We start from the raw sequence: 27,450 nt of genomic DNA on the forward strand, positions 1-27,450 counted from the left end.
TTTTCTGCCAAGTGTACATTCTGTGATATTTCCTGGTACCAGAATTCAGTTCCCAGTCAAAATCTTTATTTCAAAATGGAGTCATATTCTGGCTAACTTAAACTCTTCAATCACAGTTACCTAGATACCTGGTTCTTCTGCAGTGTTTGATTCAGAACAGTTTCCCGAGAATCTTTTTTTTAAGACAGGGTTTTACTATGAAGCCCCTCACTGGAATTTTGTATAATAGGTGAGACTGCCTTCAAACCTGTAGTAGCAATCCTTCTGTTTCTGCCTTTTTAGTGCTGGGATTACATGTGTGAGCTAACACATTCTTTGTTCCACCAAGACTTTCTGATGAAACTGAATTATATACTTGAATTTGAAAATTATGTGTTTTGAAAAAAAAAAAGCTTTTAATCTGGGCGTGGTAGTATACACTTATGTTCTCAGATTCTGAGTCAGAGGAACTACTGAAGTCCACTTTCTCTGAGGCCAAAGAGGAAGGGGCAATGATGGAGGGCAAGATAATGCCTTCTCCATCATCAGACACTGCAAAAGGAAGAGAAACCCCTTTGGCATGAACTGTGAACACATTTCCTCAAATTCAGCCAACAACCCCTTCTAAGATACTGTGCATGGCTAAGTGGCAGGAGATATAATCCCAAGCAATCACACTGCTAGTATGCAGGCCAGAAAACTCATCCAACTTGTTATTTCCCGCCATCCCCAACTCACCTTGGACCTGGAACCTTAGGTTGTGATGAGAGAAAACAAGTACAATCACTACATTTACTACTTTCCATAAATGACCAAGCCTGTGCCCAATATTGTGATTAATAGCAAAATTATATTAATACTTCACATTACTCAGGCCCTGTTATATTCTGTTCATAGATCTATAGGATGGAGAATATGAAAGCCCACAGACTAACAAAAAATGAATTCTTTTTTTAATTTAATTTTTTTATTATTAGTTACATTTTATTAACTCTGTATCCCAGCTGTATCCCACTCCCTCATTGCCACCCAATCCCACCCTCCCCTCCTCCCTCATCTCCTCCCTGCCTCTTTCGAAGTCCACTGATTAAGGAGGATGCCCTCCTTTTTCATCTGGCCCTGTTTAATCAGGTATCTTCAGGACTAGCTGCAAAATCCTCCTCTGTGGCCTAGTAGGACTGCTCCTCCCTTGGGAGGTGGGAAGGTCAAAGAGCCTGCCTATGACTTCCTGTCAGAAATAATCCCTGTTTCCCTTACTATGGTGGGAGAATCAGGGTTTTTGGATACTCAGGAAGACACAGGTTAGGCGGATTGACAGACAGAGGCCACACCGAGGAGTACTTTCAATCTGCTGTAATTTTACTGAAGTCAAGCTAATAATTTTATAATGATTACATGAGGAAATACCTTAAAGTTGGCATACTTCCCAGAACATTCAGACTTTTACCAAGAATACAAAGTTTACATTTTAACATAGGGCAGTGCCCACAAGAAATCTTGGCCTGAAAGCTTTTGATCAAAGCAGACAAAGGAAAAAACCTCAAACTGCAGTTTCATTATTGCTAACCAATGAAGAGGAAAGTCAGGAGCTAAGTCAGATACCTGCCAAAATCTTTCTCTGTGTCAAAATCTAAATACAGTTTTGTTAACCATCCTCCCATATGTCTTGCTAAAAATTTACGATCCTCCTTAGAGATAAGACTCCAAGGGGAACAGGCTCAAGCCAGCTGTACTTTCCCATGCTCTCTTTCCCTAAAGAGGAGTCCACTGTTTCTTTTTCTATTCTTGTAATGCTTTTTGATACTGAATCTGATTCATTACTTCTCTTAAGATTATTTTTTTCCATTCTATTCTTATTAAAGCTTTTAATAATCTATCAAAGATATGTTTCCTTGAATAGTTAATTGTGCTGTTCCAAGAATCATAGAGAAAGATCAAAAGGCTCATAAATCCAACCCCACAACCAAAAAAGCGTAGAAATCTCAGAATACGTCTTTTTGGCTTAGGTGGTTGGGGGGACACATTGCCAGTGACCTCCAGGGAGCGTATTCCCTAAGAAAATGTATCTCCCGTCTAGTAGCACAATGTATTGATATGCTACACTGACGACGCTGGAGTGGTTGGAGCACCAGGCTTGCCTTGAACTGAAAGTAATCTTTGTATATTAGCTTTTGATTGTACCGTGATTACAATAAATGCCAGGAAACATTTAAAGTGGAAAGGCAACAAGATATGAAACACTGTATTTGATATTCCATTTCTAAGAATGAAAAACACAGGACTGTGTAAACTCTGACTAAAAGTATTCTAATATATTTACAATGTTTACTTTAGTTTCTTTTGTTTTCTTCATGTTGTTCTGTTTCCCCGCACTTTCTCAGTTACCCTGGAATCATTTTACAAATCAGACCCACATCTCCATCCAACCATTGAATTTTTTTGTGTCAGTCTTACAATATGTAGTTCAGGCTGTCTGGAAACTCAGTCTCTACCTATGGAGTGCTGGGATTATGCATACATACCACCACAGCCAACTCAAAAAAGTGCCTTACTTTCCAGGACTATTCCACAGAGAAACCTGTCTCAAAAAACAAAACAAACAAAAAAAGCCATAATTTTTTTGTGAGACAGGAATTCTCTCTGTACCCTGGTTCTCTTCAAACTCTGTAAAAAAAGCTGATCTTAAACTTAGATATCCACACCCTCTGCTTCCCAAATGCTGGGATTAAAGGTGTGTGACATCACACACCCCCCTACCTAAAATGCCTTAAATTTTAAAATCATGTGAAAAGCTGTTGCTCTTCAGTCCTAGTTAAATGTTTTATGGGTTGCATAGTTTCTTGAGACAAAGTCTCTCTGTACATTGCTGGCTGCCTTCCCCCGTCTCTGTTTCTCAAGTTCTAGGATTAAATGAGAATGCTACTGCACCCAAGTAAATTACATAGTATTTTTACTTTTTCCTTTTGGTTTTATGAGAAAGGGTTTCTTTGTGTAGCCATGGCTATCCTGGAACTCACTCTGTAGACAAGGCTGGCTTCTAACTCACAGAGATCTTCCTGTCTCTGCTTCCCAGAGTGATGGGATTACAGGCATGAACCACTGCATCTGCATTTTTACTTTCTCTCTTTCTCTCTCTCTGTTTGACACAAAGTCTTGCTGCGAATCACTTGCTGGCCTCCCTCTGTCCCTGCTTTCCAAACTGTAGGATTAGAGGAGAGGGCTTCCACACCCAAGTCAAGTACATACTATTATTGATAACAAGATCTTGATGTGTAGCCAGTCACCCCTCAAGTTCACAATCATTGTCTCAGTCTCCTGAGTTCATAGTATTTGTATTTTGTGCATAATGTTCTTAGAAATGCATTTTCCTTAGTTACCAATAATTGCTTTATTTGCTAATATAGTTTAAAGTCAGTATTTATCACCATAATTTTTTATTATTTCATTTATTTTTATTTTTGTGCATTGGAGTTTTGCCTGCATGTGTGTCTGTTTGAGGGTGTCAGATCCCCTGAATCCTGAGTAAGCATAGTATCCTACCATGTGGGTGTTGGAAATTGAACCTCGGTCCTCTGGAAAAGTAGCTAGTGCTATTAATTGCTGAGCTATCTCTCTAGTCTCTCACCATAATTATTTGGCTAGTCCCATAGTAAGAAGGCTGTTTAAGTTTTAACTATTATAACACTATTGTAATGGACATTTTGTCAGCAATGGTTTCTGTCTGGTGAGATATACATGAACTCTAGTAGATTCCTTTTGAATGTTATATGAATAACTGCACTAATTAGTTTTTTCTTTGTTTGCTAGGATCATGACTGAAAGGAGCATTAATGTTTTGTTTGTTAACTGTTCTGTCTGTTGACTGTTTTGTCTTCCTGTTTGGCCAGGTTTTGCGGCCACATTGGATGATGATAAACCTTGGTACTCCATTTTCCCCATTGATAATGAAGATCTGGTGTATAGACGTTGGGAGGATAATATCATTTAGGCTGCTCAGGCCATGCCTAGGATTTTGGAGCCTCCTGTCTTGGCACTTGATCCCAATGATGAAAACTTGATTTGGGGTATGTTGGTGGCAGAAGCCAGTGTTCTCTTATCTTTGACATCATACTAAATTAATGTCAAAGGGCAAGAGGAAATAAAAATGTTAGAGAAGGCAAAATCTAGGAACTGTTAGGCGATGATTTTTAAAAAAGCAGAGTTGCAGCTGTCAGTGTCTAGTGTTTGAGTATTGTTTATGAAAAACCCATACAGATGTTGACAATTATATCTTTTAAGACATCATCAGGCATAGTTGGGCAGTGGTGGCAAACACCTAAAATCCCAGCACTTGGGAGGAGGAGGCAGGTGGATCTCTGAGTTTGAGGCCAGCCTGGTCTACATAGTGAGTTCCAGGACAGCCAGGACTTCACAGATGAACTGTCTCGAAACCAAACAAACAAACAAAAGTTTTGAAGTTTAGCTGAAACAAATTACCAAGTAAAAGTAGTCTGGAAGTGAACTGAGAGATCTGCTTAGAAACTCCAAAATATCAGTGGAAAGGTGAATTTTAGCTGGACCTGGTAGCATGGATCTCAGTTACTTAGGAGGCCAAGGCAAGAAGACTCTAAGTTCAAGGCTACAGAGTGTGTTCCGGGGCAGCTTTGGCAACTAGTGAGATTCTTTCTAAAACTAATGCAAAAAGATGTCAAGAGGGCTGGAGATACAACTCAGTTGTAGAGTCCTTGCCTAGCCTGTGTTGTACCTTAGTTTCAATCCTTAGTATTGCACAGAGGGGTGGGGAGGGGGGAGTTGGGGAGAAGGGAAGAAGAAGAGAATGAAGAGGAGGAAAGAAAGATAGTGAGCCTTTAGGGATAGCAAAGAAGAGGAGGAAAGAAAATGAGCATTCAGGGATAGTAATTGCAAAGTCATTTCTTGTTATATCCTCAGAGATCCCTGATGAGAAGGAAGAAGCTACTTCTGATTCCCCTCCCAAGGAGAGTAAGAAAGAATCATCTGTGAAGAAGAGTTGAATTCTCTTAGGAAAAACAGGAGTCATCAAGAAAGAGCCACAGCAGGTCGGCGAAAAGAAAAGGACTTGGTGTTTAGAAGAACAAAGAAAGGTATTAAGAAAGGGTAGTCTGATGATGCTTATTTGATCTGCCATTAGAACATGTCTCAGCCAGAAGTGAAAGATCCATGGAATCTCTCCAATGATGAGTATTACTATCCCAAGCAGCAAGGTCTTCGAGGCACTTTTGGAGGGAATATCATTCAGGAACAAATAGTTGCTTTATTTGATGGAGGATATGGGTAGATATTGCCTGGAAAAGAGTAGGTATTTGCTTTTAACTCTTCTGCTTCCTGTTTAGTACTCAATTCCAGCTGTAGAATTATGACAGCCCTTCTTTCCCACCCACATGGGACCCATGAAACTCCAGCAGATCCATCACCCACCTTTGAAAAAGTACTCCTTTGGGGCATTATCTCAGCCAGGACCACACTCAGTCCAGCCTTTGCTGAAGCACATCAAAAGGAAGGCAAAGGTATAATTGACTCCTGGTTACAAGAAAAGGTCTATAAGATAATTGGGGTACAAACTGGGGGACTATAGTGGATATTAGATTATATTAGGGAATTGTTTGTTTTCTCAGAGGTGATACAGTTTTATTTTGGTTATTCAGAAGAATGTCCTTATTCTTAGAAGATACATATGGTTATACTTAAGGCTAAAAATATTACAGCTTTCAAAACTGGTTTACTAAAATCTGTAGAAAATTTATAGATAAATGGAGAAAATATTTAAGTAGTGAGATGAAAGATATTCAGAGTACTAGTCTTTCAATTTTAATGATTTGTTTGAAAGTTTTCACAATGAAATTGGAAAAAAATGATATGCAAAGAATGTTTTGGTTTTGTCTCAGATTGGATGATAATAAGGTGTGTAGTTTATCTTCCTGTGGTAAATAGGCTGTATTGTCTTCATTCTGGACAGATGAGAGAACAAGAGAGGCAAGCCTCAGGTGGTGGAGAGATGTTTTTTATGCGCACACCTCAGGACCTCACAGGCAAAAATGGAGACCTCATTCTTGCAGAATACAATGAGGAATATGGACCATTAATGATGCAAGTTGGCATGGCAACCAAGATTTAAAAAAACTACTATAAACGAATGAGACTGTACTCAAATAATTTTTATTTTTATTTTTTTTTTTGCTAGTGTATATTTTTAAAAAATTTATTTTTTTTGTCTATTTTTTTTCTGTGTGATTGGTTTCCTCATGCAACCAGGTTGGTCTCAAATTTACTATGTAGTCAAAGATGGCCTTGAAGCCTAATCTTCCTGGCTTTTTCTTAACAAAGTCTGGCATTACAGAATACCCCACTATGTATGCAGCTTTGATTCATTTTTTTTTTTTCTTGAGAGACAGTCACCTGCCTTACCTCAGACTGGCCTGGAACTTACTATTTAGCTCAGGATGGCCTTGATCCTCCTGCCTCCCTCTGTGGAATGCTGCATTTTGAGGATACATTCCCATTCTCTATTTTTAACATTTTTCTTTTTTTATATCTGTTAGATTCTAAAAGACAGTGGGTAGAAAAAATAATCTTGTTTTTCATATTCCATTTAATTTGCTTATTTTATTTTATAGACTTTAGATCAAAGTTATAAATCAAAGTAAATTCTTTCCATTTTCAATAGTTGGCTGAATTTTCTGGAGCTTCTTTGTAAATGACTTTTGTGGTTTGCTTTTATTAGGCATTTGAGAAAAAACTTTTTTTTATGATCCAGTTTATCTTCATAAGATGCCAGAGACTGACTTCCTGATCATTCGAACAAGGCAGGGCTACTATATTTGAGAATTAGTGGATATATTTTTGATGGACCACTAGTGTCCCTAGTTTGAAGTTTCTGGTCCTATCTCCAAAAGGGACAATACACACATCCAAGACTTTCTACAGGTAAGGTTGGAGTTAGTATAAGATGCCTGTGCTAATAGAAAGATGAAAACGCATCTGGGCTTAGTTGGGGAGAAAGGTCCCTGGTGAGGACTTTTACCCTTTATCTAGTAAAATGTATTTTGTTTATTAGACAGGTTTTTATTTACCGCCTCTTTTGGAAGAGTAAAGATAGGCCACGGAGGATCCAGATAGAAGATATAAAGAAAGCCTTGGGCAGAGTGCAGGGAATCTTATGTAACAAGGGAGAGATAGAAAGACCTAGAAGGGTCTGGAGCTCCATAAGGAGAGCAACAGAACCAAAAAATCTGGGCCTAGGTGTATTTTCTGAGACTGATACTCCAACCAAGGACTGTTCATGGAGAAAATCTGGACGCCCTGCACAGAGGTAGGCCTTGGCAAGTCAGTATCTAAATGGGCTCCCTAATAAGGGGAGCAGGGGCTCTCTCTGACATGAGCTGATTGGCCAGCTCTTTGATTACTTCCTTCTGAGGGGGGAGCAGCCTGATCAGGCCACAGAGGAAGACTATGAAAGACAATCCTGATGAGACCTGATAGGCTAGGGTCAGATGGAAGTGGAGGAGAACCTCCCTTATCAGTGGACTGGGGGAGGGGCATAGGAGGAGATAAGGCAGGGAAAGACTGCAGGATTGGGAAGGAACAAGGGTGGGGCTGCAGCTGGGATACAAAGTGAATAAAGCATAATAAATAAAAATTATATTTAAATAGAAAGCCTTTCTGTCGCATTCAGAAAGCAGCATACAGAAGAGGCTAAAGCTCTGTGCTGACTTCAAACATACAGGTCATCAGTGTGACTACTTGTCTTCTCTGTTGCCTTCATAATCCCAAAGTATTATGACTTTCAGTTAAAACAGATGATAGCTAATAGAATAGAAATTGATGGCTGTCAAAATGAGAAGGTACCAAATCCTGTAACTGAGGCTTTGATTGCTTTTCTGGATAATTTGATGATAACTGGTTACTAATAAAGTCCATGTGGGTGTTTGAATATAAGAAGCCTTGCAGCCGGGCGTTTGTTAACTTGTCATATATAGGTCCTTTCTTGTTTCACTGTATGTTTACTATGCTATTGCTTTTGGGTGTTTAGAATTCAGAACAGTGTCCCTGTATCTTTTCCAGGGATGGATTCAAACTGGTGGGTGCTGAAGTCTGATTTTCGTTTACCAACGGAAGAGGAGATCAGAGCTATGGTATCCCCAGAACAGTGCTGTGCTTATTATAGCATGAGAGCTGCAGAGCAGAGACTAAAGGTGAGCCCCTTCTTCTTAGGGACTGCTTATGTCCATATTTGTTTTCAGAGAGAAAGAATAGAATACTGTAGAGATGATAGTTACTAGATTATTTCCAGTTAGTCAACAATTAAACTGTATGAGGTACTTTCTGTTAGCATAGATTCTAAGGAAACATACAGTTTAGCTAAACGCCAGTGTGAGGCTCATTGAGGGACTTAAGTCATATTGCCTTGCTTTGAAATGATCAGGTTCTTTCTGTGAACATGGATTCTAAGGAAAGATACAGTGTAGGTAAATGCCAATGTGAGGCTTATTGAGGGACTTAAGTCATATTGCCTTGTCTTAGAAATGATCAGTGCCACGGTCCGACCTAGCCGGGAGTCCCTCACCCGCGGGAGAATCAGAGAATTCAGATATCAGGAAGTCACAGGTAGGTGAAAATGACAGAGACCACACCAAGAAGTTGGATTGGATCTACTGTGCTTTACTGAAGTCAAGCCAACACTTATTACATAAAGAAGCACCTGAAGTTGACATATTTCCTGGAGCATTCAGACTTTTTACCAACAATACAAAGTTTACATTTTAACTGAAAGAGTAACCTGGTAGAAGCAGTGTCTACAAAAAATCTTGGCCTAACAGCCTCTTAAGCAGAGCAAACATAGAACAAGTGGTGTTTACGCAGTTTACTGCTACTAATTAGTGAGGGGGCTGTCATTGCCCTCCGAACCAAGTCGGCTAAAGATTTACAACCCCCCCTAGAGTTAAGCATTGAGGAGAATTCCTCCTGTTTGTCTTCCTAAGGATTTACAATCTTTCCTTAGAGATAAGATGCTTGAGCTAGCCTGTCTGTAAAACTTATAATATAATACAAAACTCTCTGACCTTCTACGTTTGCCTATATTCTTTTTGCCTCATCATAAACATCTGTGTTAGGTAATGGTTTTGTAGTGGTTTTACTGCAGTGGGAATATTCAGAGCATTTATCCTAACAGATCCTGATTAAATATTTTCTTTAGAAAGCCCTAAAACTCTTGTCCCTTTATTACCTAAAATGTTTGGGTTTTCCACAAGCAATTCCTGATGCTGAATCTGATTTATTACCTCTCCTAAAATTTTATTTTCCTTCTACTCTTATTTGCTAAAGCTTTTAGTGATCTATTAGAAATGTGTTTCCTTGGATAGTTAATTATGCTGTTCCAAGAATCATAGAGAAACAGCAAAAAGGCTCATCAATCCAATCCTGTAAACGCGTAAGTCGTGGGACTTTTAGAATACATCTTTTCGGCTTAAGTGGCCATGTTAAGGTTTTTTGCCAGGGACTTCCAGGAAGCTGATTCCCATAGGAAATGTATCTTCCATCTAGCAACATAATTTTATGCTTACATAGCACATTTTTACGTTTTTACAGACGACTCCTGGAGTTAGTGTAGCGGATCAGCTCATTCAATTGAGTTGTATCTCTTTTGTAAAACAAGCAGGGAAAGGTCTTTTCAGATTCCCTGGTAGATGAGAGCTGGAAGTATGGTTTAGAGATGCACAGCATATGAGTCTGTCTTAGTTAGGGTTTCTGTTGCTGTGAAGAGACACCACGACCATGGTTAGTCTTATAAAGGAAAATATTTAACTGGGGTTGGCTTACAGTTTCAGAGGTTTAGTCCATTATCATCATGACAGGAAGCATGACAACATGCAGGCAGACATGGTGCTAAAGAGGTGTCCAGAAGTTCTACATCCAGGTTGGCAGGCAGCAGGAAGAGAGCGACACTGGTGCTGGCTTCAGCATTTGAGACCTCAAAGCCCACTTGCACTGACACACTTCTTCCAACAAGGTCACACCTACTCTACAAGGCCACATCTCCCAATAGTGCCACTCCCTCTGAGCCTATGGGGGAAATGTTCATTGAGACAACTAGAAAGCCAAAACAGAAAAAGTACAACTGTACAAAAGTACAGAAAAATTCTGTAGTTAGGATTTTAGTTTATTTGCTTTTAAAATGGGCCCCAGCTATCCACACGTCCACATAATTTCCTTAAAAACTTTTTTTTTTTTTGTACAGGGGCTGGAGACATAGCTCAGTGATTAAGAGCACTGACTGCTCTTCCAGAGGACCTAGGTTCAATTCCCAGCACCCACATGGTAGCTCACAACTTTTTGTAACACCAATTCCATAGGATCCAACACCTTCACACAGACACACATGCAGGTAAAACACCAATCCATGTAAAATAAAAAATAAATTACTTAATAAGAGATTCTAAAAGGAAAAGCAAACTTGTTGTTTTAACTCAGTGCCTTTCACATGCCAGGCAAACATTCTACCATAAACTATATCCACAGTTCATCATGATTCCTTGGAATTTGGCACATCTTCTAATAGTACAAGGAATGCATTTTGGTAACATATACACTAGCAATTACAGAATCCATTTTCCATGCATAAGATGGTCTGTTTTTTTATACATTCAATATTCAGTAAAACTCTTTTCAAAAAAAATGTGTTTTTCAGTTGACTTTATTTTTGTATAGAAGTGTCCTCTTTCAGGATGCTGGCTATGGAGAGAAGTCCTTCTTTGCTCCTGAGGAAGAACGTGAAGATTTCCAGATAAAGAATGATGATGAAGTAGGACTTTACTATGTGTTTTTCTGAGACAGAATCTTGCTTTGTAACACAGTCTGGCCTGAAACTTTAAATCTTCCTACCACTGTTTCCCAACACTGTTGAGAGTGCAGACACACCACCATGCCCAGAAACGCTTGTTTTGTCTTTAATTGTATGTATGTGTGTCTTTGTGTGGGTATGTGCACATAAGTAAGTGAATGTAGGTGCCTATGGAAGACCAGAGACAGCGGTTTCTCTCTAGGTAGAGTTGGTTGTAAGCTACCTGACATGGGCATTGGGAAGTGAAACCAGGTCCTCTGAAAGAACAGCAAGTTTTCTTAATTTCTAAGCCATATCTCAAGCCCCTGTTTTTTCTATCTCTATCTCTATCTCTATCTCTGTCTCTGTCTCTCTTTCTTTCCTTTTTTTGTGATAGGGTCTCTTTATGTTGTCCTTCTGTTTTGGAACTCACTATGTAGACCAGACTGGCTTACGATTCACAAAGATCTGCCTTCTTTGGCTGCCAAGTGGTGGGATTAAAGGTGTTTACCACTCACTACACCTGGCTATGTATTTTTTCTTAATTCACATAAGACTTTTAAAGATTTTTTTATTTGTGTGTGCCTGTGTACATAGTCCAAAAGAGGGGATCATATAAATCCCTTACAACTGTACTTACAGTTTTTTTGAAGACAGGGGCCTTGTTATGTGAGTGTTTGGATCCAATATCCAGTCCTGATGATTGTACAGCAAATGCTTTTAATCACTGAGCCATCTTTCTGGCCCTCAGTACCCACTTTTATTACTACTTCTCATTATCTCTTTTAAAATGAAGGTTTGGAGCTTGTGAGTAGCACACATCTGTAATCCTAGCACTCTGGAAGCAGGAGGATCAGATATTCAAGATTGAGCTCTAATACATAGGGAATTTCAGGCCAACCTGGGGTAGAAACCCTACAAATAAGTAAAAAGAATAAGGAAGCCATTTGAATAATTGGACAGTCAAATGCAATTGTCTTTCTAACTATGGGCATCATGAATGTGGGTACAGCACTACGAACTGAAGTCCTAGGGATAATGGACTGAAGAGCATCACTGTTCCACATAGTTCTGATCCTGGTTGCACTCGGACTCTATTTAATACCATGATTTAAGTACCAGAGAAGAGAGCTGAGTGTTGGATGGCTGCTGTATTTAAGTTGATATTTGGTTAATTTAAGAAACCATGAACATGATCAGGGTAATTATTCTACTCATTTTCGATAGTGGCTAAGCATGAACCAGTGTTTCCCAGAACCCTGAGACTCCTTTTCTTTATCTCAGGTTCGTACTGCTCCTTGGAATACTACAAGGGCTTTCATTGCTGCCATGAAGGGCAAATGTCTCCTGGAGGTGACTGGGGTAGCAGATCCCACTGGCTGTGGTGAAGGGTTCTCCTATGTGAAGATTCCAAACAAACCAACACAGCAGAAGGTGAGAGTCTTAGGATTTCTAGAAATCAAAAGGGGAAGGAAGGAGGTTTGGACAGTAGAGCTGAATAGAGTGGAGGGCCTGGAAATGCTTCATTTGCCAGAATGGCATAGATGCTTACTGTTAGGAGTCACCTTCATATCCTCGTTTTTGTTTGAGATAGGATGATAAGGAGCCTCAGCCAGTGAAAAAGACAGTCACGGGAACAGATGCAGACCTTCGTCGCCTGTCTCTGAAAAACACCAAGCAACTTCTTTGTAAATTTGGTGTGCATGAGGAAGAGGTGAGTGTAGATGAGGGAAACTGAGTAAGAAACTTTGTATAAAGACAAAAAGGGTAGGAAGGTGTTTGTACAGGAACATCTGGGGTTTATTCGTGGGGTAGATCATCCTAAATATTTGACCAAAACTTTCTTATTTTTAATGATAGTAGAAATCACAATTTTTGATTTATCTTATTTTATTTTTCTTTATTAATTACACTTTACTCACATTGTATCCCCCCCCGTGGTTCTCTCCCTCTTCCCATCCCAATCCCTCCCTTCCTCCACCCTCTGCATGCATGGCCCTCCCCAAGTCCCCTGATAGGGGAGGACTTCTTTTCCTTCCTTCTGATCCTAGTCAATTAGGTCTCAACAGGAGTGGCTGCATTGTCTTCTTCTGTGGCCTGGTAAGGCTGCTTCCCCCTCAGGGGGAGGCAATTAAAGAGCAGGCCAATCAGTTCATGTCAGAGACAGCCCCTGTTCCTATTACAAAGGAACCCACTTGGATACTGAACTGCCATGGGCTACATCTGTGCAGGGGTCTTAGGTTATCTCCATGCATAGTCCTTGGTTGGAGTATCAGTCTCAGGAAAGACCCCTGTGCTCAGATTTTTTGGTTCTATTGCTCTCCTTGTGGAGTTCCTGTCCTCTCCAGATCTTACTATTTCCCTCTTCTTTCATAAAATTCCATGCACTCTGCCTAACAGTTGGCCATAAGTCTCAGCATCTGCTTTGATAGTCTGCAGGGCAGAGCCTTTCAGAGGCCCTGTGTGGCAGGCTCCTAACTTGTTCCCTGTTTTCTCCTTCTTCTGATGTCCATCCTCTTTTCTTTTCTGGATGGGGATTGAGCATTTTAGTCAGAGTTCTCCCTCTTGATTAGTTTCTTCAGGTGTACAGATTTTAGTAGGTTTATCCTATATTATATGTCTATATGAGTGAGTATATACCGTGTGTGTCTTTCTGCTTCTGGGATAGCTCACTCAGGGATGATCTTTTCCAGTTCCCACCATTTAACTGCAAATTTCATGATTTCCTTGTTTTTTATTGCTGAGTAGTATTCCATTGTGTAGATGTACCACAATTTCTGTATCCATTTCTCAGTTGAGGGGTATCTTGGTTGTTTCCGGGTCCTTGTTATTACAAATAAAGCTGCTACAAACATAGTTGAGCAAATATCCTTATTGTGTACTTGAGCCACTTTTGGATATATGCCTAGAAGTGGTATGGCTGGATCTTGAGGGGGAGCTATTCCTAGTTGTCTGAGAAATCACCAGATTGCTTTCCAGAGTGGTTGTACAAGTTTACATTCCCACCAGCAATGGAGGAGGGTGCCCTTTTCTCCACAACCTCTCCAGGATGTGTTGTCTCTTGAGCTTTTGATCTTAGCCATTCTTATGGGGATAAGGTGAAATCTCAGTGTCATTTTGATTTGCATTTCCCTTATGACTAAGGATGTTGAACATTTCTTTAAGTGTTTTTCTGACATTCGATATTCCTCTATTGAGAACTATCTGTTTAGTTCTGTTTTCCATTTTTTAATTGGATTACTTGATTTGTTGCTTTTTAACTTCTCTAGATACTTTCCCAATCTGTAGGCTGTCATTTTGTTCTGACAACAGTGTCCTTTGCTTTACAGAAGCTTTTCAGTTTCATGAGGTTCCATTTATTGATTGTTGCTCTTAGAGCCTGTGTTGTTGTTGTTCTGTTCAGGAAGTTGTTTCCTGTGCCAATGAGTTCAAGACACTTCCCCACTTTTTCTTCTAAGCTGTTTAGTGTGTCTGGTTTTATATTGAGGTCTTTGATCCACTTGGACTTTAGTTTTGTGCAGGGTGATAAGTATGGATCTATTTTCATTTTTCTACATGTAGACATCCACTTAGACCAGCACTGTTTGTTGAAGATGCTGTCTTTTTTCCTTTGAATGGTTTTGGCATCTTTGTCAAAGATCAGGTGTCCATAAGTGTGTGGATTTATGTCAGGGTCTTCTATTTGATTCCATTGATCCACAGGTCTGTTCTTATGTCAGTACCATGCAGTTTTTAGTATTGTTGCTCTATAGTAAAGCTTGAGATCAGGGATGGAGATACCTCCTGAAGATCTTTTACTGTAGAGAGTTGTTTTAGCAATTCTGGGTTTCTTGTTATTCCATATGAAGGTGAGAATTTTTCTTTCAAGGTCTGTAAAGAATTGTGTTGGTAATTTGATGGGAATTGCATTGAATCTGTAGATTGTTTTTGGTAAGATGGCCATTTTTACTATGTTAATCCTGCCAAGCCATGAGCAAGGGAGATCTTTCCATCTTCTGATATCTGCTTCTAATTCTTTCTTCAGAGACTTGAAATTTTTTTCATACAAGACTTTGACTTGCTTGGTTAGGGTTATACCAAGGTACTTTATGTCATTTGTGGCTATTGTGAATGGTGTTGTTTCCCTAATTTCTTTCTCAACCCTTTTGTCTTTTGTATACAGGAGGCCTACTGATTTTTTTGAGTTAATTTTTTTTATCCAGCCACTTTGCTGAGGGTGTTATTCAGCTGCAGGAGTTCCCTGGTAGAATTTTTGGGGTCACTCAGGAATACTATCATATCATTTGCAAATAGTGATATTTTGACTTCTACCTTTCCAATTTGTATCTCCTTGATCTCCTTCAGTTGTCTTATTGCTCTAGCTAGGACTTCAAGAACAATGTTGAAGAGATACAGAGAGAGTGGGCATCCTTGCCTTGTCCCTGATTTCAGTGGGATTGATTTATGTTTCTCTCCATTGAGGTAGATATTGGCTATAGGTTTGCTGTATATTGCCAATGGTAAATTTATATGGACTGAAGTCATACACATCTAGCTGGACTTTAAACTATCTTTAGCTTTTTTTTTTTTGGTGATCACACTTTAGGAAAACTGCCTTGATTTTGCTTTGTTTCATTTCAGAAAGAGGATAAGTTGGCTTGTTTAAAGAAAGCTATCAACCCCTTGCTTGATGATGATGACCAAGTAGCATTTTCTTTTATTGTAGATAACATTGTCACTCAGAAAATGATGGCAGTTCCAGATGCAAGTAAATTTCATACCAACTACTGTGTGGCTAGTCCTAAGGGATGTACAGAGGTATACAGGTTAAGACTGTGTGTATTAACAGATTCTGTATAGTGGTGTACGTCCATAGCAACTGGTGTGTAGTTTTAAATATCAACTTTTTCTGTATGAATTCATTAACATTGAAAGCAAAGATGCCAAGAGTCCTTGAATATTAAGAGATTCTTACTTCCTTTTGTCAGTATTTAGTACTTGTATACTCTTGAATAGCCCTGGAGAAAAAACCTGGCAACTAATAGTAGGTTCTTGATGTAGAAATGCTCCTACACAAATAACACTTTGAACATTTTTTTCACAGTAATAAAATTTTAATGATAAAAATAACTGTAATATGATAGTTTACAATGTATATTTATAGAGTATCCTAATTCTAATTTGTAATGTTGCATTTATTTCTAAACCTACCTTTTTTTAAAATTTTTTATTTAACTTTTATTAATTATACTTTATTCTTTTTGTATCCCCCCATAAGCCCCTCAATTCTCCCCTCCCGGTCCCACCCTCCCCCCCTTTCTGCATACATGCCTCTCCCCAAGTCCACTGATAGAGGAGGACCTCCTCTCCTTCTTTCTGATCTTTTTTTTTTTTTTTTTTTGTTCTTCTCAATGCAGTTTATTCAGGAACCTTGAACAATCATCAGACCCTGGGGAAAGCCAGCCCACAGCTTAAATAGCCTCTGGGTAGCCAACCCTAGCGTGCCACGTGGGCAATGCAGATAGGTCCATATACATGGAAGCAAGCCAGATCCACAGCCTTAGCCAAATATGGAGTTGTTTGTGACAGAGAGCACTCACCATCGGGAAGGTGGAAGGCGGATACCAGCTCCATCTTTAAGGCGCGGCATTATGCAACTCTCTACAGTTCCCCCTTTTTGTTTTAGACGCATCAGGCAAGAGTAGAGGTCTGATCTCTGATATTAGAAATAAATTGGGACTTTGTACCGATGTTCATTTAGGTGTCATCCACCCAAAGAGCATCAGACCCGTCCGATACCTTTTTCTCAGAGGCGGGACCTGGGGCATCAACCCACATGCAATCAGACTTGCTCTTCTCTGGGTCGAAAGCGGCTGACCCTGAATGCAGTGCTTAGCCTCGCATCCTGAGCATAACATTTTAGCTTTTTATGGTAGCCAACCATGCTTGGGGAGACTGTCCTGCTTCAATGGCTGTAAAGGCCTGAATGATCATGGCTGCATTACGCTGTTGATAATTTAAGAACCTTAAATGACTTTAAAAAGTGGAGCAAAACATGGAGTTAGTCAATTTACATGGAGCATGTCTCGCCCCTGAGGGCAATGGTCTCCTGAACCTACTCAGACCTTGGACACCACCGCTGCTAGTTCTAGAACTGACACAGGATGTTCCAACGAGGGGGTTAAGGCTTCTCATAATATTTCCTATAAGCCCACACCTGTTTGTTTATATCCCCCATTTTTATTCATTATTAGCCAGATAGAGCCAAGTAATTGTGGTGATGACACTTGCTTTTTTGCCCAATGCTGGAATGCTAGTGAATTTAGGTATGCCCTGGTTACTCACATGCCTCGCTGGGTGCCTGTGCCCCTTGATGCCCCTCACGCTATGACTCTCTTCAGACAGAAAAGGGATCTTGGAACTACAGCCGCCACTGTTACTGCCATCTCATTGGCAGCTGTTGGAGCTACCACCGTGGCATTAGCCATGAGTCATACTGTGCAGACTGCTCAGACCCTGAATAATCTTTTAGCCAATGTAGCTCATGCCTTAGATGTACAAAAAGGAATTAATGCTCAACTAAAAGGAGGCTTGATGGTGTTCAATCAGAGGATTGACCTCGTGCAGGAGCAAATTGCTACCCTATGGCAAATGGCTCAACCGGGCTGTCAATGAAAGTATGCTGGACTTTGTGTCACTAGCATACAACGTGAGAATTTTTCCTGTGCTGCAAATCTGTCTAAACAATTATCTAGCTATATTTTAGGTAATTGGACTGGAGAATTCGATACTACAATGGAGCAGCTGAAAGTGGCCATTATCACAGTAAATTCTACCAGAGTGGAAGCAGGACTAGCCACAGGATTATCACCATGGATTGCTGCAGCCATGAATCATCTGAAGGAATGGGCGGGCATGGGAGCGTTAGCAGGCCTTCTGATGTTGGTCTCCTTGGTTTGCCTGTGGTGTATATGCAAGATTAGAGTCTCACTTTGAACATTTTTATTACATTTATTTATCTGTGCATATAGGGGAAGGCTTAAGTCATGGTTTGTTTGTGCTTAGAACAACTTGGTTACATGTGGTGATACAACCTTTCATCCCAGGGCTTGGGAGGCAGAAATCAGGTACCTACACAGTAGGACCTTGTCTTTAAAAAGAAGCAATCAGGAGCTGGAGAGATGGCTCAGCCATTAAGAGCACTTGGCTGCTCTTCCAGAAGTCCTGAGTTCAATTCTCAGCAGCCACATGGGGCTCTGAACCATCTATGTTGTGTTCTATTGCCCTCTGCTGGCATAGAGGTGTACATGCAGATAAAGCATTCATACACATAAATAAATAAATATGTTTAAAACAAACAAACAAACAAACAAAAATCTTTGGGAACTGGGCCTCCTTTCAGTCCTCTGGGTTCTGGGGATTAAATTCAGGTCATTTGGGCTTCTTGGTTAGCATCTCTACTCACTAGCCCATCTTGCCTGTTCACAGAAAACACTTTGGTAATTATTCAATGTTTGTTGTCCTTTTTGTTTTCTTTTCTTCAAGTTTTTATGGCAAGACTATCATCTATCCTACTGGTTCTTTTGGCTATTTTGCGATACTGGTCCCCCCAGAAATTCTGAATTAACTTTTCTGTTGCATATAGTCATAGAGTTCTGTCTACAGTGCTGTTGTAAAATTCCTAGGTGGAATGACAGAATAAGGAATTTTATTCTATTTTTGCAAAACTTAGTCTTTAACACACAAACAAGCAACACTTTATTTGTAAGTTTAGAGGATGGAGTCTTACTTTATCATGGTGTAATAATCCTTAATGAGATCTTTAAATGGCAGACAGTTCTATGTGAGGATGTGTGTTTCTGTGGAACGAGTCTATAGTTTTCAGCATCAGTATTTATTACTCAATGAAAATTTGGACTTTCTGGTATAAGTAATGTTTTTCATTTGACTTCCCATGCTTTCTTTTTACTAGTCTTGGCCATTCCATCACCCAGTTAATACATTTGTTCAAGATTATTACAAAATGATTGTCAGTCCAATGGATTTGGAGACTATACGTAAGGTAAGTGATCTTTATAATCAATGCCTTTTTCAAGTACACAAAAAGGACATTTGCTCAACCATGTTTGTAGCAGCTTTATTTGTAATAGCCAGAAGCTGGAAACAGCCCAGATGCCCCTCAACTGAAGAATGGATGCAGAAACTGTGGTGCATCTATACAATGGAATATTACTCAGCAATGAAAAATAAGGAAATCATGAAATTTGCAGGTAAATGGTGGGACCTGGAAAGGATCATCCTGAGTGAGCTGTCCCAGAAGCAAAAAGACACACACGGTATATACTCACTCATATAAACATACAACATAAACCCACTAAAATCTGTACATCTAAACATACTAAGCAAAAGAGAGGACCCTAACAAAATGTTCAATCCCCATCCTCAAAGGCAAAGAGGGTGGACATCAGAAGAAAAAGTAAACAGGAAACAACCTAGGAACCTGCTACAGAGGGCCTCTGAAAGCATCTGCCATGCAGACTGTGAAAGCAGATGCTGATCCTGATGGCCAACTGTTGGGCAGAGTGAATGGAATTTTATGTAAGAAGTGGGAAATAGTAAGAGCTGGAGAGGACAGGAACTCCACAAGGAGAGCAACAGAACAAGAAAATTTGAACACAGGGAACTTCCCAGAGACTCATACTCCAACCAAGGACTATTCATGGAGATAACCTAGAACCCTGACAATGTAGCCACTTCTGATGAGAACTGATAGAGTAAGATCAGAAAGAAGGAGAGGAGGACCTCCCCAATCAGTGGACATGGGGAGGGGCATGCATGCAGAAAGGGGGGGGGGAGGGTGTAACTGGGAGGCGAGGAGGAAGGGGCTTATGGGGGGGGATACAAAATGAATAAAGTGTAATTAATCAAAGTTAAAAAATAATCAATGCCTTTTAATAATCAATGCTTATGTATAGATAGCCAAGTGCCTGATTGTTTTTTTATTATAGAATATCTCCAAGCACAAGTACCAGAGTCGACAGAGCTTTCTAGATGATGTAAACCTGATTATGGCCAACAGTGTTAAGTACAATGGTGGGTATTAATTTATTTTTCTTTCATTAGTCTTAACTATACAGTATTTGCATTATTAACATTTCATGGCTTAAGCAGCTTTGAGCAGTGATAGCTAAATCAAGTAACTAACTTTACTTAATAAATTCTGTATCTACATTTATCTATTTGTTGTAAGGGTGGGAATGCTGTTCAGGTATGCTTTTAGAAGTTAGAGGACAACTAACAGAGAGTTGGTTCTCTGTTTCCACTATGTGGGTTCCGGGGACTGAAACTAGGTTGTCAGGTTTGGCGCTGAACCATTCAACCTGCTCACTTCGGTTATTGCTTTTTTAAGTAGGCACATATTTTAGTGTGTGTGTTGTAAGAATCACTATTAAGCTTTTAATCATGGAAATCAGTCTATGCTTCCTTTAGGAATTGTAGAAAGCATAGGAAAATGAGGCATTGATAAAACTCAAGTGGATGATTCTTGTCCTTTCTGACATCATTGTGTTTCTGTAAGATTAGAGAAGTTACATCCCAACCCTACATGGAACTGAGGCTGAACTGTGTAGCTGGCTATAGACCATGGCAAACATTGGTGTATGGAATTTTGCTCAGCACCTAAACTGATGCAATAATATGTGCTATACTCTTTGCTAGCTGCTTAATCTTCTGATAGGAAGGATGGTCTCTGTGTTTAAGTACTTCATACTTCATTTGATAGCTTGTCAAGGGCTATAATAGAAGGATATACAAAGTGCGTTAGAGAGAAAACAATACTTTAACATTAGGGCTAAGAAAGGCTTCATAACTAGTAAAAGTTAAAAGTTTTTGTTAGCCAGGTGTGGTAGTGCAAGTCTGTAATCCCAGCACTTGGGGAGGGAGAGGCAGGCAGATCTCTGTAAGTTTGAGGACAACCTGGTCTACAAAGTGAGTCTAGGACAGCCAAGGCTACACAGAGAAACCCTGTCTCAGAAAAAAAAAAAAAAAAAAAAAAACACAAACACAAACAATAAAAGTTTTTTGTTTTTGTTTTTGAGTCATGGTCTTATATATCCTAGGCTGATCTTGAACCTGTTGTTGACTTGGGGATGACCTTGTATTCATCTTCCTGCTTCCACTTCCCAAGTTTGTGTATCATCAAGCATGGCTCAGTTAAAACAAAACAAAATGAAAACAAAACAGAGAAAGTCTCACTACATAGCTATGGGTAGCCTGGAACTTACTATGTAGCGCTCAAGGAGACCTGCCTGCTGCTGCCTCTGCCTCTGCTAGGATTAAAGACACATGCAAAAGCACATTCCACCCTCAAATTTAGTATAATTCAAAAACCGATTTTAGGGCTGGGCATGGTGGCACATGCCTTGGAGGCAGGGGCAGGTGGATCTGTGTGAGTTCAAGGCTAACCTGGTCTACAAATTGAGTCTAGGACAACCAGGCCTGTGTTACCCAGGGAAACCCTGTCTTGAAAATAATTTTTAAAACATCTTTAAACATTTATATTTTAATAATGTAAATGTGGGGGTATATATATGTAAGCCCCTGTGGAGGCCAGAGAGGAGCATCAACTCCCTTGATGCTGGAGTTATAGGTGGTTGTGCGCTGCTTAACATGGGTGCTGGGAACAGAACCCAGGCCTTCTGCAAGAGCAGCAGATGCTCTTTGCCATTTGAATCAACTTTCCAGCCTCAAGAACTTATTTTTGACCTGAGTCTAAGGGGTGTTGACCATCACGGCTAGTTATGGAGCACCTACCATGCTGAACAGATAGTCAAGAGGAAAACGATGATGAAGTTTCAGATAGAGAGACAAATGCAAAAATACACAGAAATGCTTTAGATGAGGACATATCAGTAAGTTTGGCTTGAGTATAGAGTGGTGGCTACGTTTGTTTATAAAATGAGACAGTGTGGGTAAAGACCCAAGTTGAAAGGCCTAAGAATAACAATAAACCAGTTGGAGGGGAGACGGATACACAGTTTTAATAAACACTATTTAGGAAGTTATCCAAGTAAATGAAGTGGAGCTGAATAAGATTTGGAGACCAGTAAAGAAACTCTTAACAATAACCGTGTTGAAAACAAACAAAATAGACTGGAGAGATGGCCCAGAGGTTAAGAGTCTAGCTGCTCTTCCAGAGGTCCTGAGTTCAATTCCCAGCCACCCCATGATGGTTTATACCATATATAATGAGATCTGCTGCCCTCTTCTGGCATGCAGGTAGACAGGCAGACAACATGGTATATATAATAAATAAACAAGTCTTTAAGAAAAAAAAAAAAAAGAAAGAAAAAAAGAAAAACAAAACCTAACAACCTGAACAGCTAAGAAACTGTAAGAATGCCTGGCATGGTTGTACACATCTTTAATCGTAGTACTCAGGATGCAGTGGCAGGCAGATGTCTGTGAGTTCAGGGATAGCCTGGTCTACGTGGTAAATTCAAGGATAGCCAGGGCTCCAAAGAGGGACCCTGTCTCAAGAAAAACAAACAGACAAAAAATAAAACAAAACAAACAAAAAACAAATCAAGCCAATCAATGGAGGCACATGCCTTTAATCTCAACGCTTGGGAGGCAGAGGCAAAGGGATCTCTCTGAATTTGAGGCTAGCCTGGTCTAAGAACTAGTTCCAGGACATCAGGCCTACCCTGAGAAACCATGTCTCAAAAAGCCAAAACAAAACAAAAAAAGAAGCAATAAGAATGGAAAGGTAGGGCTGATGACACAGATAAAGCAGAATTGATACCTTCATAATTGGACCACAGTTGATACCTTCATATACTACTACTGTCTGAATTTGTTTCTCTCTCTCTCTCTCTCTCTCTGTCTGTGTGTGTGTGTGTGAAAGAGAGAGAGAAGAAAAGAGAGGGAGAGAGGGGAAGGAGGGAGGGAAAGATGACAGAGAGCAGAGAGAGACACCCACAGAGAGTTTTTTTATAAATTTTTATTAATTACACTTTATTCATTTTGTATCCCCCCATAAGCCCCACCCTCCTCCCCTTCTGATCCCACCCTCCCTCCCCTTTCTGCATGCATGCCCCTCCCCAAGTCCACTGATAGGGGAGGTTCTCCTCTCCTTTCTGATCTTACCCTATCAGTTCTCATCAAAAGTGGCTGCTTTGTCATCTTCTGTGGCCTGGTAAGGCTGCTCCCCCCTCAGGGGGAGGTGATCAAAGAGCAGGCCAATCAGATTATGTCAGAGGCAGTCCCTCTTCCCATTACTATGTAACCCACTTGGACACTGAACTGCCATGGGCTACATCTGTGCAGGGGTTCTAGGTTATCACCATGATTAGTCCTTGGTTGGAGTATGAGTCTCTGGGAAGTTCCCTGTGTTCAAATTTAATCATTTCCTCTCTGAACGCCACAAGCTGTTTGGCTGCATCTTCCTGTATTTCTTTACAGATGACCATAATCTGTTTTATTATATCTTCCCCTAAATCTTTACTCATTTTATTTTGCTTCATCCATTAACCTCTTTATAAGCATAGATGTAAGGTCATCTTCTTGAATTTAACTTATGTTAGGGTGTCCAGGGCTACTTGTCTCTGGATAATTGGATTCTGGGGATGCCATATTGCTTTGCCTTTTGTTGGTTGTGATTTTTTCGCTGGCCTCTACCATTCTCTCTGTCTCAGGTGTTGTCTGTTAATTTCTGGTGCCTGCTGAGTCCTAGGGTGGGGAGAATCCACTTGGAGGGGTTCTGAAGTTCTCCTCTGCTTTTTGGGTATGGTCAAATGAATGGTGGTGCTTCTCAGGAATTGTCACAGTTTACTTAAGGTTTATGGAACTGTGTGGTAACTGTGGTGTTCAGGAAGGCTCTCCTCTTATCAGGAGAGGTCCTGGTGATGGCTGCCCTGCTGCTGGGTTTCTTGCTCTGAATTTAGTGAGCAGCAGCTGTTGCTCTTAAGGTGTGTTGGGTGCAGCCCTCTTGAAAAACCAGGGATTCCCACAGTTTTGTCAGTCTATCTAGGGGTAACTGGTTGATCCTTGGAGCGGTATCTGAGGGCTGCTGTAATGGCTCTCTGGCTTTTGTAGCTCTCAGGATGCAGCTGTGTGCCCCAGTGGTACTCAATAATGGTGGGTGAGCATAGCGCTCATGCCTGCAGTAGAAGGCTTGAGCCTAGAGTCTGCGTGAATTCAGAAACTCTTTTGGAGCTGGGTGTCCTGACCATTGGACCTGATGATCTCCCCCCCTGCTGTGGGATTTCCTCCTGACAGGGACACTCAGTCTTTGCTTTGGGAACAGCTGTTCTGTCTGTGATGGTGAGTAGAATCTGCAGGCACAGACTTACGTGGCTCGGCCTTTCTGCATTTCTGGGGATTGGGTGCCTGGGCGTCTGCCGAAACTGGGTAATTTTTCCTGAGACCTTTTTGGCATGGTGGTATCGGCTGAGTGCTCTGAGGTCAGACCAGCTGTTCCCCTCCTTGTGGGTATGTACCTGACAGAGAAACTCAGTCTCTGGTGCCATGGGGCCCACAGTTATATCTGGGGCAGGGAGTCAGGTGTAGGCAGGACTCTGGACTGGCTCCTGGGCACCCACGGAACCCCGAGTCTTTTCCAGGGGATGTCTGGGTGACCTAAGGTTGGTCCCAATCGTTTCCCTCACCGTGGGATTATCTCTCGACTGGAAATCTCAACCTCTGATGTTGTGGTGCCCACACTCAGTCTGGGACAGTGATCAGAGCATGCCGGCATGTGGCTCTGGGCTGGCGACCAAGTGCCTGGTGGAACTGGGATCTCTTCCACAGTTTAGCTGGGTGAGTTAAAGCTGATTGAATCCCCCACCATGTGGTATCCTCTCACCTGGGAAACACAATCACTTGTGTTTTAGGGCCGAGAGTTCTGACTGCTGGTCATGTGCCAATCCTGCTGTGCTGCTAGTCAGAACAAAAGTCGTCCCAGCGCCGCCATCTTGCTGAAACCCAACATTTAGTTTTTTTCTGGTCTGGCTGACCCTTTTTGAGTGTTTCCTCTATATTACAGTCTTAGAAAGTTGGCATATTTGAAAAACAGACTTTAAATGGAATATTAAGAAGTCCTTGGTTTCTATATTGGAGACTAAGTGATGGAGTGCAAAGGACATGAGATTTGATGTAAAACAGGTCTGGTTGTTAGCCTTACCTCTGCTACTGTCTAGTTTTGCGATCTTGTTCCTAATTCTGTAAGATGTCCTTTCCAACATTAAATGAGTTAAATTGCATGGAACACAACAGGCATCCAGGAAATATTTGTTTCCTTCTTTGTATGAAGGATGTTTTTGTAAAGTTTTCAGTTAAATTCTTTCAAATTTAACTGAATACTTTAATGCAGAATGCTTCTAATTCCTATAGGATTATTTTTCATTCTACCCAGGTTTCGCTCTGAACTTCAGTGCAGCATATTTTTTCTCTGTTGGATTTTTTCTGTCTTATGTCTCATTCACACATTTTGCCTATCTATCTTTTCTCTCTCTCTTTCATCCCAAAACATAGGATACTGAGGGGCCAGGTATAAAGAACCCTCAGATATTTCTTCAAGGTCCAGAACAAGGAAAGGCTCTTGGAGTTGTATGGGCAGATTGGGTCAAGGGAGCTTGGTTGAGTGATGTTACCCAGAAAGGCTTTGTTTGCTAATAGGCTTACAGTTTGCACAAGGTACTTTCTGGTAAGTTAGAGCTTGGGTACTAGCCATCTTTCTCCAGTAGAATATAACCACCAAGTGGTATGTGCTTTTCTCAGGTCTTGGATAGTCATAAACTCAGACCATTGGTAGATCAAACTTTGTCCTTCCTGAGCAATAGCTGCTTTTGGTGTAGTTAGTGAGGTTCCTATGGAGAGTATGGTATGGATAGCACTGCTTCATTCTTTTCAGTTCACACTCGCATCATGCCCTTCACCTATGTGTATAAACTTTAAGATAGCCCAACTCATTGCCTGTTAACTCAAGGAAGATAGATTCCCCATGTGTGACCACCCTTATTCATTACTATATAAAATCGAAACATTATTAGAAAGTATCTACATAATATTAATCTGTCAAGCCAGGCGTGGTGGTAAAAGCTTGTGATCCCAGCACCCTGGGGGGGGGCAGAGGAAGGCAGATATCTGTGAGTTTGAGCCCAGCCTAGTCTACAAAGTGAGTCCAAGTCAGCCAAGGCTACACAAGGAAACCCTGTCTTAAAAACCTAAAACAAAAAAGAAAATCTGTCATAATACAGTTTTGATTGTATAGGAGCACAGCATTAATCGTGTTAGTTTTCAACTTCAAAATGGTGTCAGTCACTAATGTATTTTCACCTGGATATTTCTACTGTACGTGCAGTTAGCTCAGTACTTTGGAGTTATTCATTTTACAGTTTCCCACAATCCTCTTTTCATGGTACATTTTAAAATTTGCAGACAGTTTATTTGTGTGCTAATGTTTTGGAATCTGTTTTGCCTTTATTTTGGAAACTCTGATTTTTTTTTAGTTAATCTTGTTTTCTTGATTGTTTACAGAGCAGCATTTATGTGGGTATGCATTTGTTTCTTTGAGACAGGGTCTAGCAGTGTTGTCCAAACTGGCCTCAAGTTTGTGATCTCCCTGATTGAACTTTTCTGATGCTGGGATTATAGGTTTGTACCACTGTTCCTTGCTCATAAGCAAGTTTTGTTTTTGTTTTCTTTTTAATCAAAGTATAACTATGGTTGGGGACAATTAGAACATTTGGCTGAAGAGATGGCTCAGCCCATTAAGAGTGTTTGCTACTCTTTCAGAAGACCTGATTTTGGCTGCCAGCAACCATGTTCCATAGCTTGCTGTTTTAACTCCACATCAGGGTATTTTAGCACCTTTGTCTGGCCTCTACAGACACTACACTCACATGTACAGAGGCACACTCAGACATTCACATATACACATAACTTTTTTATGGCAACATTTTCTGTGTAACCTTGGCTCTCCTGGAACTCACTGTGTAGGCCAGGCTCTCCTCAAACTCACAGGGATCCTCCTGCCTCTGCCTCCCAAGTGTTAGGATTAAAGGTACACAACAGGACGGTCCAGCCACGTAAGGTTTTTTCCAAAGATTTCTTTATTTATTATTTCTACAATATTCTGCCTGCATGTGTGCCTGCAGGCCAGAAGAAGGCATCAGATATCATCATAGATGGTTGAGTGCCACCATGTGGTTGTTGAGAGTTGAACTCAGGACCTTTAGAAGAACAGCCAGTGCTCTAAACCTCTGAGCCATCTTTCAACTAACGTCCAGCCACATAATTTTTTTAAAAGAAATAAAAAAAAATCCTTTTAAGAAGAAAAATTGTAAGATACAAATAAGAGGTGTGATACTTCTTATCAGTTCCATCTTACATAACATCAACCAGGGAATATTTTGAGGTTTTCTTCTTTATATCTGTGGTATGTGTGTTTATTTCTGTAAATATACTTTAAAGTGAAATTTATTACTTAATTTTCATATTTTATTCATTTCATGAATGTTTCTCTATTCCCTCTTATTATTGACTAGAATCCATTTGTTAAATCTCTGCTCTTTTCAGGAATGATAAGAGGGAAGATATCATTTATTGAGTTCCATTTCTTGAGTACACATAGCTCTTAATTCTCACTGCAACCACAT

The 27,450-nt window shown here is 40.4% G+C and overlaps 1 protein-coding gene across 1 annotated transcript in view; it reads left to right on the forward strand.

Moving 5' to 3' along the window:
- LOC110542847 (transcription initiation factor TFIID subunit 1-like) overlaps positions 1–27,450 on the forward strand; it is a 160,331-nt gene that overhangs the window by 123,400 nt on the left and 9,481 nt on the right.

The sequence above is a fragment of the Meriones unguiculatus genome, chromosome X (assembly GCF_030254825.1).
Source record: "Meriones unguiculatus strain TT.TT164.6M chromosome X, Bangor_MerUng_6.1, whole genome shotgun sequence".
NCBI lineage: Eukaryota > Metazoa > Chordata > Mammalia > Rodentia > Muridae > Meriones > Meriones unguiculatus.